The following is an 11696-nucleotide window of genomic DNA, read 5'->3' on the forward strand; positions in this document are numbered from 1 at the left end:
AGAAGCTCTCGGCCAAGACGACTCCTATACCAGTGAAGGTAAGTTTTTGTCCAAAATTTCGTATTAGTTAGAGATATTAGCATCTATATTAACATTGTTACCTCTTTAAATTGAGTAGATTCAATAAGAATACTAAGTGTCTTCAAAAATCCCTAAAGTTGATTTTTGGGGGTTTCTTCTAGAAGGTAATTTTTACACTTGTGGATGATAAGTATGAGTTATTTATGAGTAGTGATGGTTGTGAAAGATAGTATTTGAGTTGGTTGGTTGTTGAAGACCATAAATGTGTAACACTAGTTTGTTGTTAATGGTTTTGGTGGTTTGGTGGAAGGGGTGATGAATAGTGTCGTTGGAATTTAAATATTGGACTTTATTAACTCGAATGAGCGTAGTATTACCATTGTTGAGGTTCTTAAAGCTATTGAGCATGATATCACCGGCAAGGTTGATTTAGAAAACTTTAAAAATTAATCTAAGTCTCTTATATTTTAAATATATATATATATATATATATATATATATATATATATATATATATATATATTAAATTGATATTGTTGGGATATTTTATTAATTAATATGAGCTCATATATGTAGAATTGAATTTGTTGAATATTGTTGGAACAACCGGTGCGACTTTTAACTAACTTAGCGGAATATCGAGGTATGTCGAGCTTCTAGCTTTTTGTGTGTTTTCAAAAAAAAGAATAAGAAAAGAAAACTAACTAATGTGTGATTTATTTATTTATTTATTTTGGTAACTTGATGATATTCCTTGCATGTGCGGGACAAGCTCGCATGATTTAATCTTTGTTGGAACTAAACGAATAAAATCACTTATATGACGAAATCTCAAATTACATGAAGATATCTAAAATTACTATTCATATATTATGCTATTGAGTGATGCCCTACACTATCGGTATGATATTCTTGATCCATATAGATTTATATAATCCGTGACATGCTTCTGCATATATTGTTGTGTTCCTTTCTTTTTATTATTTGGTACATTACATAAAATTAAAGTTAAAACGCTATTACTTGGAATAATATCTATAGCGACTAACACCTATTGTCTAGCTGTGCGGGAATGATATGACAGCCTTCTTATATCTTTGATGTATTATATAATAAAATATTTCTTGGTCTATGCAACCCGATTCTATATATATATATATATATAGTGTGCGGGAGTGGTACGACAACCTCTTGGATCCTTGACTGTATACATTAGCCTAATTGTTCGGGGATGGTACGACAGTCTTCGTGGATGGCATCCCAATGTATTCCAGCACTATGGGTGCCATTGATATTGAGACACAAGATAATGAGAACAATAGTTATAATAAGATGCCTGACACATAAGAAATAGATTTCTTGTCTTGCAAATTTAAATCCCTTGGTGTGATTCTATGTACTTTACATAATTTATACATCTTACTTGAAATTATTGATCTCATTTATTTTGTTACATATGATTATCTATATAATTCTTTCTCCACCACGAGTGGTGGTTGACACATATCTAATTATTTTAATACTCAGGCATCGTTTGTTTAAATAATATCAGGTTTAGCAGACGGTCGGGTGCATGATGGTCAGCGCACAGGCTAGAGTTCCTGCAGCTTCTTTTCTTGTTTTTGGTGAGCTCACCTTTGCACTCGTGGGGCCACTTTGTTTCAGTTGTATATTTTTGAATAGTGCGGGCTAGCCCTGCAACTTTATTATTCCATTCGTTGCGTCATAGAGGCTCCATAAAGTATGTGTATTATTTTGGGCAGTGGGTACTCACATGGCATCGCGGATGACATTTTACTTATGTCCAAATTACGCTATGAACATTTATTGTTATTGAAGTTTATCTCATTTCTCTCGTCTAATATTATAATTTATTAAATGGATTGAGCTACACGATTATGAGTTGAGGTAAGTATTAAGCTACAATGGTTCGCTCGGTGCAAGCGGGTAGGCACTGGGTGTAGGCCACATTGCAATCCATTTTGGGGCGTGACATTGGCCTTCCTGGGATGATACAGAATGGTGATATCATAGTCCTTAAGCAACTCCAACCATCTCCGTTGCTGCAAGTTAAGATCATTCTATTTGAACAGATGTTATAGAATCCGATGTTTGGTATAGACCTCACAAGGGACACCGTACAAATAGTGCATTGACTTTTCCGGGATGATACAGAATGGTGATATCATAGTCCTTAAGCAACTCTAACCATCTCCGTTGCTGCAAGTTAAGATCCTTCTATTTGAACAAATATTGTAGGCTCCGATGGTCGGTATAGACCTCACAAAGGACACCGTACAAATAGTTCCGCCGAATCTTCAAGGCATGAACAATAGTTGCTAACTCTAGGTCATGGACATGATAATTCTTCTCATGCACCTTCAGTTATCTAGATGCGTAGGTAATCACCCTACCATCTTGCATCAACACCGTGCCGAGGCCAACACGTGACGCATCACAGTATACAGTGTAAGACCCCGAACCCATAGGCAATACCAACATTGAGACTAAAGTCAAAGTAGTCTTGAGCTTTTGGAAGATCTCCTCACACTCCTCGGTCCATCTGAACGGAGCACCTTTCTGGTTCAATCTGGTCATAGGAGAAGCAATAGATGAGAAACCCTCTATGAAACGACAGTAATACCCTACCAAACCAAGAAAACTCCGGATCTTAGTGGCTGAAGACGGTCTGGGCCAACTCTGCACTGCCTCAATCTTCTTCGGATCTACCTTGATCCCCTCACTCGACACCATATGACCCAAAAATGCCACCGAATCAAGCCAGAATTCATACTTTGAAAATTTTGTTTACAACTTCTTTTACCTCAAGGTCTAGATCATAATCCTCAAATGCTGCTCATGACCCCCGGCTCCAGGAGTACAACAAGATGTCGTTAATAGACACAATAACGAATGAGTCAAGATAGGGTTGGAATACACTGTTCATGAAGTGCATAAATGTTGTTGGGGCATTGGTCAGCCCGAATTACATCACGAGGAACTCGTAGTGACCATACCGAGTCCTAAAAGCAGTCTTCAGAATATCCGAATCCCAAATCTTTAGCTAATGATAGCCTAACCGCAAATCAATCTTGGAGAACACCCTGGAACTGTATAGCTGATCAAATAGGTCATCAATGCATGGCAATAGATACATGTTCTTCACTGTAACCTTTTTCAACTATTGATAATCAATACACATACACATAGAACTATCTTTCTTCTTTACAAACAAGACCGGAGCACCCCAAGGTGACACACTGGGCCGAATGAAACCCTTATCAAGCAACTCTTGAAATTGCTCCTTTAACTTCTCAACTCCGCTGGGGCCATATAATATGGTGGAATAGAAATGGGCTGAGTGCTCGGCAACAAGTCAATACCAAAATCGATATCCCTATCGGGCGGCAGAAGCATACGCCGGAAATACATCTGGATAGTCCCTCACTACCGGAACTGACTCAACGGTAGGAGTATCAACATTGACATCTCTCACAAAGGCTAGATATGCCTCACACCCCTTCCCAACCATCCGTTGTGCCTTAAGGAAAGAGACCACCCTGCTAGAAACATAATCCAAAGTACCCCTCCACTCCAACTGTGGCAAACCTGGCATAGCCAACATCACCGTCTTGGCGTGACAATCAAGAATAGTATGATAGGGTGACAACCAGTCCATGCCCAAGATAACATCAAAGTCTACCATACTGAGCAACAATATATCAACTCTGAACTCAAAACTACCAAGAACAACTAAACACAACCGATACACACTGTCGACAACAATAGAATCTCCCACAGGCGCGGAAACATAAATAGGAGAACTCAAAGATTCATGGGATATACCCAAATACGGAGCAAAGTAAGATGATACATATGAATAAGCGGAGCTTGGATCAAATAAGACTGATGCATCTCTATGACAAACCAGAACAATACTTGTGATAACTGAGTCTGATGCAACTGCCTTCGTCCTAGTCAGAAGAGCATAACTGTCACGACCCGAAATTCTCACCTTCGGACCGTGATGGCGCCTAACATTTTACTTTCTAGGCAAGCCAAAGTTATAATAATATTATCTACTTTTAGAACAATTTTTAAATTTATTAATAATCAAAGAACAAATGCGGAAGTAAAGTCTGAAATGTAGTGAATAATCCATAAGAACAACGGTGTCTAAATATCATCCCAGAATTTGTGTCACAAGTGCACGAGTTTCTATAATAATACAAATAAAGGTCTGAATAAAATAAAGTTGTCTGAAAATAAACACACAGCTAAAGTAAAATAGACGGGGACTTCAGAACTACGGACGCCATGCAGTTATACCTCAAGTCTCCTCCGAGTAGCTGCAATCCGAGCAAGTCTATGGCACACCGCTGGGACCAACTCCGAAATCTGCACAAGAGGTACAGAGTGGAGTATCAGTACAATCGACCCCATATATTGGTAAGTACTGAGACTAACCTCGACGAAGTAGTTACGAGGCTAAGGCGGGTCACTTACATTACCTGTATGCAATATTAGTAACAACAACAACAATAGATATAAATCAGGTAACTCATTTATAATAATTGAAGCCAACTCAGCAGTCATAATCAATTATCATTTCCATCAATTCTGTTGCAGCGTGAAACCCGCTCTCACAATATATTCACATTCGGTTCTGTTGTGGCGTGTATATATATATATATATATATATATATATATATATATATATATATATATATATATATATATATATATATATATATATATATATATATATATATATATATATATATATATATATATATATATATATATATATATATATATATATATATATATATATATATATATATATATATATGTATGTATGTATGTATGTCGACTTTTAAATGAGTCTGTTGCGGCGTGCAACCCGATCCTCCAATATGGACTTTTAATAAGTCTGTTGCGGCGTCCAACCCGATCCTCCAATATGGACTTTTAATAAGTCTGTTGCGGCGTGCAACCCAATCCCCCAACATATTCATTTACCAATTCTTATAGAAGAAATTTCTCCAATAAATACAATAATTAATATAAAATTATAAGACAACAAGCATACAATAATTATGATTTAATTATGAAACAAACAAAGAAAAATAGTAAATTATTATGGAAATCAGGAAGAAAATATGCAGTTTAATATTTAATATGCTAAATGTCAAATAACAATTAAGGCACATAATTAAAATAACATGTAACAATTAATGCAAGAATTCAAGAATTAATATTTGACAAAGAATATGAGAGAAACAATTATTATAATAATTAATTCATGATTTAAAACAATTTATGATTTTTCAAGTAAGCAGGCACTCAATTAATTTGACGACGTATAGACACTCGTCACCTCACTTTATACGTCGTTCACATGCAATTCACATAATAAATAATTTAAGAATTTTGTTCCCTCAAATCAAGGTTAACCACGACACTTACCTCGCTTTGCAAATTTCAATAAATTATTCAACCACAACTTTTCCTTTTAAATTTGACTCTGAAAGCTTCAAATCTATTCACAAACAATTCGATATATTCAATACTAATCATAGGAATTAATTCCATATGAATTTATAAATTTTCCGGATAAAAATCCGAAATTCATTAAAATATTTGATAGTGGGACCCACGTCTCAAATCCCTGAAACACTTACGAAACCCGAATACCCATTCCGAGACAAGTCCAACCATACAAATATTATCCAATTCCGATGTCAAATGGATCTTCAAATCTTAAATTTTTGTTTTTGGAAGATTTTATAAAAATATAATTTTTCTTCCATAAATTCACAGATTCATGACATAAATGAGTATGAAATCATGAAATATAATCAATATAGGATAAGGAACACTTACCCCAATATTTTTTCGTGAAAATTGCCCAAAAATCGCCTTACCCGAGCTCAAAAATGGAAAAGGGTTGAAAATGGGACGAATCCCATTTTCCAAAACTTAAGTTCCGTTTCTGGGACTTTTACCCATCGCGAACGCGGTCAGTGTCTCGCGTTCGCGAAGCACAAATTTGTGATGTCCTATTTTACACTTTGCGAATGCGAGGGCCACTTCGCGAACGCGAAGCTTGCCTAGCTTGGCCTTCGTGAACGCGAGATGCCCTTCGCGAAGGCGAAGGCGATAATCCTGGCCGGCCTCTTACCCTTCGCGAACGCGAGGCTTCGGTCGCGAACGCGAAGCTTTGAACCTCAAGCCTTCGCGAACGCGGTCACTCTGTCGCGAACGCGAAGCACAAAGCGTGCAAGCCCCAATTTGCTCTTCGCGTTCGCGAGAGTACCTTCGCGAAAGCGAAGAAGAACACACCAGAAGCCTAAAGTCTGCAGAAAACCAGACTTCCTAAGTTCGAAAATGATCTGTTAACCACCCGAAACCAACCCGAGTCCTTAGGGCTCCAAACCAAACATGCAGCCAAGTCCTAAAACATCATACGAACTTGCTCGCGCGATCAAATCGCCAAAATAACACCAAGAACTATGAATCGGATACCAAATCAAAGGGGATTTTCAAGAAAACTTTAAAACTTATATTTTTATAACCGGACGTCCGAATCACGTCAAATCAACTCCGATTCTCACCAAATTCGGTAGAAAAGTCATAAATATTATAGTGAACCTATACCGAGTTCCGAAACTAAAATACGAACTCGAGACCAATAAATCCAACATCAGTAATTTCTTAGAAATCATTAAGCTTTCAAGCTTTTAAATTTTCATCAAAATTCCATATCTCGAGCTAGGGACCTCAGAATTCAATTTCGGGCATACGTCCAAGTCCCAAATCACGATACAGACCTATAAGAATTGTCAAAATACTGATCTGGGTCCGTTTGCTCAAAATATTGATTAAAATCAACTCAGTTGAGTTTTTAAAGCTCTATTTCACATTTTAATATATTTTTCACATAAAAACTTTTCGGAAAATTGTACGAACATTGCACGGAAGTCGAGGACTGATAAATGGTGCTTTTCGAGGTCTTAGAACACAGAATTACTTATTAAATTTAAAGATGATATTTTGGGTTATCACATTCTCCACCTCTAAAACAAACGTTAGTCCTCGAACGGAGTTAGAAATAAAAGTACCTGAGCTGGAGAAAAGGTGTGGATATTTACTCTGTATGTCCGACTCGGACTCCCAGGTAGATGCCTCTACTGGCTGACCTCTCCATTGCATCCGAACTGAAGGATAACTCTTAGACCTCAACTGTCGGACCTGCCAGGCTAGAATAGCCACCGGCTCCTCCTCGTAAGTCAAATCTTTGTCCAATTGGACTGAGCTAAAATCTAACACATGGGACGGATCACCATGATATTTTTGGAGCATAGACACATGGAACACCGGATGAACCGCTGATAAACTAGGTGGTAATGCAAGCCTGTAGGCTACTTCACCCACCCTTTCAAGAATTTCAAAGGGTCCGATATACCTAGGGCTCAACTTGCCCTTCTTTCCGAACCTCATTACACCTTTCATAGGTGAAACCCGGAGCAATATTCTTTCTCCAACCATGAATGCAATATCATAAACTTTACGATCGGCATAACTCTTTTGCCTAGACTGAGTTGTGCGAAGTCGATCCTGAATAATCCTGACCTTATCCAAGGTATCCTGTACCAAATCGGTACCCAACAATCGAGCCTCTCCCGGTTCAAACCAACCAACTGGCGATCGACATCGCCTTCCGTATAATGCCTTATATGGAGCCATCTGAATGCTTGACCGGTAGCTATTATTATAAGCAAACTCCGTAAGTGGCAAGAAATGATCCCAAGAACCTTCAAAGTCTAAAACACAAGCGCAGAGCATATCTTCGAATATCTAAATAGTGCGCTCTGACTGTCCGTCTGTCTGTGGATGAAAAATTATACTCAACTCCACCTGCATGCCTAACTCACTTTGTACAGCCCTCCAGAAATATGAGGTAAATCGCATACCTCGATCTGAAATAATAGACACGGGCACACTGTGAAGGCGGACAATCTCATGAATGTAAATTTTAGCTAACCTCTCTGAAGAATAGGTAACTGCCACTGGAATGAAATGTGCTGACTTGGTCAACCTGTCCACAATGACCCAAACTGTGTTAAATTTTCTCTAAGTCAGTGGGAGCCCAACAACAAATTCCATAGTGATACGCTCCCACTTTCACTCAGGAATTTCTAACTTCTGAAGCAAACCAACAGGTCTCTGATGCTCGTACTTAACTTGCTGACAATTCAGACACCGAGCTACATATGCAACTATATCCTTTTTCATTCTCCTCCACCAATAATGTTGCCGCAAATCTTGATACATTTTGGTGGTACCTAGATGAATAGAATACCTGGAACTGTGTGCATCTTCAAGAATTAATTCACGAAGCCCATCCACGTTAGGCACACAAATACGACCCTGCATTCGCAGAACCCCATCTTCCCCCACAGCAACCTGTTTGGCATCACCTTGCCACACCGTGTCCTTAAGGATAAGTAAATGAGGATCATCATACTGCTCTCTCTAATGTGCTCATATAAAGAAGACCGAGCGACTATGCAAGCTAGAACCCGACTGGGTTTTGAAACATCTAACCTCACGAACTGATTAGCCAAAGTCTGAACATCTGCAGCTGATGGCCTCTCACCAACCGGAATATACGCAAGACTGCCCATACTCACAGCCTTTCTACTCAAAGTATCGGCCACCACATTGGCCTTTCCGGGGTGATACGAAATGGTGATATCATAGTCTTTCAACAACTCCAACCATCTTCTTTGCCTCAAATTAAGATCTTTTTGTTTGAACAGATACTGAAGGCTGCGATGATCAGTAAATACCTCACACGAGACACCGTAGAGGTAAGGCCTCTAAATCTTCAGCGCATAAATAATGGCTGCCAATTCTAAGTCATGAACAGGATAATTCTTCTCGTAAACTTTCAACTGCCGCGACGCATATGCAATTACCTTGCCATCTTGCATTAATATTGCACCAAGCCCAATGAGAGATGTGTCACAATATACCGTATACGATCCTGAACCTGTGGGTAATACCAACACTGGTGTCGTAGTCAAAGCGGTTTTGAGCTTCTGAAAGCTCAACTCACACTCGTCTGACCATCCGAATGGGACACTTTTTTGGGTCAATCTGGTCAATGGGCTTGCTATAGATGAAAACCCTTCCACGAACCGACGATAATAACCTGCTAAACCCAGGAAACTCCAGATCTCTGTAACTGAAGTAGGTCTAGGCCAATTCTGAACAGCCTCAATCTTCTTAGGATCCACCTTTATGCCTTCTGCCGATACAACATGCCCCCAAAAGGCAACTAAGTCTAACCAAAAGACATATTTTGAAAATTTGGCATATAACTGATTATTCTTCAAGGTGTGAAGCACACTTCGAAGATGCTGCTCATGTTCCTCTCGACTGCTGGAGTAAATCAAGATATCATCAATGAATACAACCACAAAAGAATCCAAATAAGGCTTGAACACCCGATTCATCAAATCCATAAATGTTGCTGGGGCATTTGTCAACCCAAATGACATCACTAGCAATTCGTAATGCCCATACCGACTTCAAAAAGCTGTTTTAGGGACATCAGATGCCCTAATCTTCAACTGATGGTAACCAGACCTCAAATCGATATTCGAAAATACCTTGGCACCCTGAAGCTGATCAAATAAGACATTAATTCTTGGCAGCGGATATTTGTTTTTGATAGTGGCCTTGTTCAACTGCCGATAGTCTATACACATCCGCATCGAGCCATCTTTCTTCTTTACAAATAATACTGGTGCACCCTAGGGCGAGACACTAGGTCTAATGAATCCCTGATCAAGAAAGTCTTGTAACTGCTTTTTCAATTCTTTCAACTCAGGCGGGGCCATACGGTATGGTGGAATAGAAATGGGATGAGTGCCCGGAGCCAAATCAATACAGAAGTCAATATCTTTGTCGGGTGGCATCCCCGATAGATCTGCAGGAAATACTTCTGGAAATTCACGAACAACTGGTACTGAGTCCATAGAAGGGACATCCGCACTGGGATCGCGAATATAAGCCAAATAGGCTAGACACCCTTTCTCTACCATACACCAAGCTTTCATATAAGAAATAACCCTACTGGAAGAATGACCAGGAGTTCCTTTCCACTCTAACCGAGGTAACCCCGGCATAGCTAAGGTCACTGTCTTGGCATGATAATCCAATATAGCATGATAAGGAGACAGCTAATCCATACCCAAGATGACATCAAAATCTACCATATCAAGAAGTAGAAGATCCACACTAGTCTTAAGATTACCAATAGTAACCACACACGAACGATAGACATGATCTACTACAACAGAGTCTCCCACCGGTGTAGATACACACACAAAAGCACTCAGAGAATCATAAGGCACAACCAAATATGAAGCAAAATAGGAGGACACATAGGAATAAGTAGATCCTGGATCAAATAGAACTGAAGAATCTATATGGCAAACTGGAATAATACATGTGATCACAGCATCAGATGACTCGGCCTCGGGCCTAGCTAGAAAAGCATAAAATCGGGGTTGGGCCCCACCACTCTGAACTGCGTCCCTGGGACGGTCTCTGATTGGCTGGCCTCCACCTCTAATAGTCTGACCTCCACCTCTAATGGCCTGACCTCTACCTCTAGCTGCCTGACCCCTACCTCTAGCTGGCAGAGCAGGCGGTGAAGCAACCGGTGCCGGTATGATGGCACGTGAATCCTGCCGAGATCTATTACTCGCCAACCTAGGGCAATACCTCCTGATGTGACCAATGTTCCCACACTCATAACACCCATCCTGATGTCGTGGCTGCTGAAGCTGAAGCTGACCTAGATGGGTCGGATAACCACTGTAGTAACTCTGGAGTAGTGGTGCACTGATAGGAGCTGAATGTGCACTAAATGCTGGCTTCCCAGAGTAATGCATAATAGGACCGTGACTCCCTAAAGCACCGGAAGATACATGAAGTGCTGAATGAAACAGTCTGGGAGGATGACCCCTACCAAAATTACCTGTGCCTCCAGAAGAGGCACCACTGAAACCACCGAACTGACGAGGCCTCTTATCGTACCTCTACCCTCTCTCATGTGCAAGAACCATCTCGATCCTCTTTGTGACATTAGCAGCCGCCTGAAAAGAAATTTCACTTCCGATCTCCTTGGCCATCTGAAGTCTGATAGGGTGAGTGAGTCCCTTAATAAACCTCCTCACTCTCTCTCCCTCCGTAGGTAGTAAAAGGAGAGCATGACAGGCCAAATCCACAAAACGGGACTCATACTGAGTAACAGTCATACTGCCCTACTGTAGACGCTCAAATTGCTTGCGAAATTCCTCCCTCAGTGCGATACGGAGGAACTTTTCCAGAAATAGCTGAGAGAACTGCTCCCATGTAAGTGCAGGCGATCCGACTGGTCGGGTCAATGTATAATCTCTCCACCACCTCTTGGCAGAACCCGTCATCTGAAATACAGCAAAATCAACCCCATTGGTCTCAACTATACCCATGTTCCGCAGCACCTCATGGCAACGTTCAAGATAATCCCGTGGGTCCTCAGAAGGTGTACCACTGAAGTGAACTGGAAAGAGCTTAGTAAACTTATCCAGTCTCAATAAGGCCTCAAAAGACATGGC

At 40.0% G+C, this 11696-nt stretch overlaps 1 long non-coding RNA gene across 1 annotated transcript; it reads left to right on the plus strand.

The window, feature by feature from the left end:
* Positions 1–598: 598 nt before the first annotated feature.
* On the plus strand, positions 599–1883 carry LOC107814974 (uncharacterized). The gene is made up of 2 exons (XR_001654666.2): positions 599–664; positions 1574–1883. It is a non-coding gene; the product is annotated as an uncharacterized LOC107814974 (long non-coding RNA).
* Positions 1884–11696: the final 9813 nt, after the last annotated feature.

The sequence above is a fragment of the Nicotiana tabacum genome, chromosome 13 (assembly GCF_000715075.1).
Source record: "Nicotiana tabacum cultivar K326 chromosome 13, ASM71507v2, whole genome shotgun sequence".
NCBI classification, from domain to species: Eukaryota; Viridiplantae; Streptophyta; class Magnoliopsida; order Solanales; family Solanaceae; genus Nicotiana; species Nicotiana tabacum.